Below are 5,180 nucleotides of genomic sequence, written 5' to 3' on the forward strand. Positions count from 1 at the left end.
TCAGCTATTTTAGATGTTGGATCACCTGGGCCACTGCTTCAGGTGGTCTTGCTTCATCAAACCATACTAGTCTGGAAGGAACCCACAGCTTTTTATTTTCTGTGGAAACAAAAGCAGAAATTATTTTCCCAAGTAACCTGTCCTTATATTTAAATTTAGAAGTCAGAGCATTTTCAAAATATGTAGTTGGATTATTTCAGCAGCATTGATAATCAAATGTCTTTTAGCAGTTTTTGTTCGTTCCTTAGCAATTAAACATTTTAAAGACAACAAAACAGCACACAATATCCAGACTCTCCGTGTATTTTCCATTTCATATACTTTTACCTTTTCCTTTTCTTTCACTTAATACCAGTACCTCATTTACTGTTACCAATGTTCAATTCACCCATTTTCAATCCATCCTCCAACCAAGGATGATCCCTCAGGCAAAAGCCTTAAGATTTACTCAATCCACCCTCAAACTGAGGGCGATCTCTCAGGTTCCCCTTCCTTTCCCAACCTTTGTGTTGCGCTAAGGCCTGGAGATTTAACCTGACACCCCTAACTTGGTACCACTTTCCAATACACCCTTATAGCTTTACTTGCTGGTCAGCCTTTGAAGATGATCTCTCAGTTCCCCTTTACTTTCCTGACCTCAGTGGATCAGGCAAAAGGCTGGAGATTAATTCAATACACCCTTCAATTGAGGGTGATCACTCAGTTTTCCCCTTACTTTCCTGACCTCAGTGGATTGGGCAAAGGCTGGAGATTAATTCAATACACCTTCTTCTTAGAAGGTGATCTCTCAGGCAAAACCCTGGAGATTTAACCATTCGATTTTACTGTTAGAAGTTGAGGTACCTGTTTTCAAATATCTTCTTTCTCCTTTAGGGTCAGGCGCTAGCCTGTACTAGTGCAGGTGCTGCAATTGGAGGTCCCACCAAGATCCAGAGAAACTTGGAAAGACTGGTAAAGGTTGGCCAGAAAGAAGCCTCGGGAGAGGAGAGACTCAAGACCCTAAAATTCTGCAATTAAGCATTCATTTTGAAGCACATGTTGACTATTCTTGGTTGTCAACTTGGCTACATGTAGAATTAAATAAAACCCAGATTGCTGGGCACACCCGTGAGGGATTTTTATTTTCTTACTTAAATACTTTAATTTAGATCTAATCTGGATCTTTGAGGTGGGAAGACCACCATTAATCTTGACCACACCTTCTGCTGGCATCCTATATAAAGGACATGGAAAAAGGAGGCACTCTCTATATCTACTAAACCTGTTGCTCACCTAGCAAGTCCATTCTTTTACTGGTTTTATACCCTGCTTCTTCGGGATCCCAGTACATATGTGTTGGGGAAGTCTTATATCAATAAAGCACTGTTGAGCCAATAGGGAACCAAGATAGGAGGGACTAGGAGTCCAGGAGGACTCTGGGAAGGAGAAACACAGAGAGTTGAGATGTAACGCCATAGGGTAGGAAGCCCGGAACTTCTCCGGTAAGAGACATACTTAGATTAACAATTATGGGGTAATTACTTAAGTCAGAGCTAGCCAGTAAGAAACAAGCAAGGCCAACAGCTTCATAATTAATACAGCATCTTGTGTGTTATTTGGGGACTGTAACGCGGCAGAGCCCAGGCGACTGGCAGGTGATAAACCAAAGTGGCTAGCAAGGAAAACGCCTCCCATTACATATATGGAAGACCAGCTGAGCTGAGACATCCAGCCGTATGTACTGAAGAACTATAGGATTCTTGGACTTTCCGTTGAAAGACAGTTATTGTTGTTCTTGCTGGATTACAGCCTGTAAGTCATTCTAATAAATTCCCTTTTTATCATACACACACATACACACACACACACACACACACACACACACACACACACACGGGATAGAATATACATGTGTCTAATACTGCATGTTTTATAAGTTCTATTACTCTAGAGAACCCTGACTAATACAAGGCCTACTCCTGGAGCCTGGATCAAGGAAACACTCAGAAGCAGGGCACTGCATTACCTTTAAAGATCTACAGGTAGGTACCTTTCAGGAAGGAAGCTAGAAAGTCATTCTCTCATGGATCCCCTACCTGGTACAGGAGGTAGGTATAGTGGGCAGGACAAGGATTAAAAGAAAGGCTGTAAGGAACAGGGCAGAACAGAAGAAAGTGTCCTGGAAGAGAGAGGCCCTCAAGATGTCTGCAATCCAAAACTGAGCTGGAAACACGGGCACGGTGACCTCAGGAGCACAGCACACTGACTGTTTCACCTCAGTACTTAGCCTTTCTTTCCCTCTGCTTCCTGGGTGCATCCCACCACTCCTCAACCTGGCCCCACAACAGAATCCTACTCCTGGGTGAACAGTCAGTCCTGGTTTGACCAGCGCCTTCCCAGTTTGGGCTGAGAAAGTCTTGTAGTCTGGACTCAGCTAAGCTGCAGGCAGAGCAGGAGGGACCATTGCCACGGAACAAGGGAATAATTACATTTGTTTCTTGGAGATGCTGGAGGTGGCAAGCAACCTCTAGTACTAGGTTCCCAAAGAACCTCAGACAGCAATGTACTCATTGAGAAATAACTGATCAGCTAAATTAACTGACTGTGAGTACACAGCCCACTTTCATTCTGCCTGTGACAACGTCCATGTGATCGCATTACATGTACCCATTTCTTGGGTCTTCCTCCTTTGGGTCACTTAGAACTCCCTATGAAGTATGTGTGTGTGACTCTAACAGTTCTCCCTCTTTGGCTTGAAGTCCCTTCCTAGAAGATGTTGTGTTTGGTGTTGCATATTATATTCAAATCCAATATGGACACTCTTGGCATATTTTCCCTTCTAGAAACAAAAAAAATGGAAATTCTTCAGACAGGTGTAAAAGTTACCTTTTCCACAGGTAAGAAAGCTGCTGTGGGTGGGACTCTATTAACAGTCAAGGACCACTGATCAGTACATAGAAAGGAACAAATTTCCCTCCAGGTACCAACAGCAAGGCAAATGTACCACCGGATAATTGAATATATTAGGCCATTAACTGTCAAAGTCTCCAAAGCAAGGGCAAGTTCCCCAAGATAATAACTGGCCATTGTGTAAAACAGAGATCAGGGAGGGTGGGATGAGATGAAGGTAAAGGAAAGGGACAGGTGAACAGAATGACCAGCTGGAAACTACCCTGAGCATTCCACATTGGCTTACCACTTCAGACCTGGACAGAATGAAGGTCCTTAGAGAATGGCAAAATTGGATTGATGTATTACCAGAGGAAATATGCCTTGGACACCGACCATCAGGAGCACTTAATCCCACAAACATGGTGTCTGGTAGATTTGATATGGTTAAATCAGAGGGGTCAAATAATAATTGCTTTGCACTAGTTCCTGTCAGTTTTAGTCCTTCCTGTCATGAATCATTTCTTACACCCGAGCCTCCCTTTACTCCTAAAGGCAGAAAGAAAGATGACTGCACCCCAGCGTCACCACCACTGAGGATCCTCCTAGTGGGCAAATCTGACTCTGGGAAAAGCGCCACAGGGAACAGCATCCTCTGCCGACCAGTATTTGAGTCCAGATTCAGAGGCCACTAGGTGACGAGGACCAGCCAGGCAGAGATGGGCACATGGAAGGGAAGGAGTTTCCTAGTGGTAGACACGCCACCCATCATTGAGTCAAAAGCCCAGAACCAAGAAAAGGACATTGGAGACTGCTACCTGCTCTGTGTGCCAGGACCCCAAGTACTGTTACGGGTGACCCAGCTGGGACGCTTCACAGCCCAGGACACCACAGCTGTGAGGAGGGTGAAGGAGATCTTTGGGGTGGGAGTCATGAGGCACATGATCATCCTCTTCACCCCTAAGGAGGACCTGGCAAATGAGACCTTGCATGAGTTTGTGACACACACTGACAAACACAGCCTGCACAGCCTAGTCCAGGGGTGTGGGAGGAGGTACTGTCCCTTTAATAACAATCCATCTTTTAATTGTTGGCATCATTTCCAGAGTAAGTAGAGCCCTTTCAGAAACCCCTTACCTGAATCTTGTAGTTCTTCCTTTACTTTTTCTTTCAACAGTATCAGTTCTTAAATCAAGGTGATACAGTTTAAATTGATTTTCATAGATTGAGATACAGGGGTATAACTTTATTTTTCTACACAAGGACACCCAGCTTTTGCAGCATCTTTGGTTGAAGATGCTGTCTTTTCTCTGATTATGTATTTTTTGTATGTATGTCAAAAGTCACATGGTTATACCTGTGTGAGTTTGAGTTGTGGAATATTAGTTGATGTGTTACATTTGTTTAACTGTGAGGCTATATTACTTTGCTTGTCTAAAACACCTAATTGGTTTAATGGCCAATAGCAACACAGGAGAGAGATGGACTGGCTGCCAGACTATAAGAACAAATAGAAGGAGAAATAGAGAAGAGGGAGGTGTGAGGAGAGAAGACAGCCGGGGCCAGCCACCCAGCTACACAGCAAGCCATGAAGTAATAAATAAAGAAAGGTGTACAGAATACAGAAAGACAAAAGCCCAGAGCAAAAGGTATATGTGATAATTTAAGTTAAGAGCTGGTGGGCTGGAGAGGTGGTTCATTATTTAAGAGGACCCAGGTTCAATTCCCAGCACCTATACAGCAGCTAAACAACTGTCTGTAACTCCAAGATCTAAATCTCTCACACAGCCATCCATGCAGGCAAAGCACCAATGCATATAAAATAAAAATGAATAAAGTATAAAAAAAGGATAAAAGAAAATCTGACTAGAAATAAGCCAAGTTAAGGCCAGATATTCTTAAGAAAGAATAATTCTCTATGTAATTATTTGGGAGTTGGCTGGTGTATCCCCGAAAGAGTAAAGAAGAAAAAAACCCAACAACTACAGGTTTGTGTCTAGGTCCTCTATTCCATTGATCTGTATATCTGATTTTATGCTGATACGAGTTTTTGGTTTTGGTGGGGATATTATAGTTGTTGTTGTTACTATGCCTTTGCAAAATATTCAAATCAGGTTGGTGGTAACCCCTAACATTGTTCTTTTTCTCAGAATTACTCTATATCTATCTGGAATCTCTTTCCTTCCATGGGAATATTAAGACTTTTTTCTATTGCTTTGAAGAATGACACTGAAATTTTGACAAAGATTGTAGTGAATCTATAAGTTGGTTTTGGCAGTATTAACATTTTCACCATATTAACTATTCCAACT

General features: G+C 42.6%; 1 pseudogene; it reads left to right on the forward strand.

Moving 5' to 3' along the window:
• The first annotated feature begins 3,194 nt into the window (after positions 1 to 3,194).
• Positions 3,195 to 3,983, forward strand: LOC121139421 (annotated as a pseudogene).
• Positions 3,984 to 5,180: the final 1,197 nt, after the last annotated feature.

The sequence above is a fragment of the Mesocricetus auratus genome, unplaced genomic scaffold (genome assembly GCF_017639785.1).
Source record: "Mesocricetus auratus isolate SY011 unplaced genomic scaffold, BCM_Maur_2.0 Super-Scaffold_15014, whole genome shotgun sequence".
Taxonomy (NCBI): Eukaryota; Metazoa; Chordata; class Mammalia; order Rodentia; family Cricetidae; genus Mesocricetus; species Mesocricetus auratus.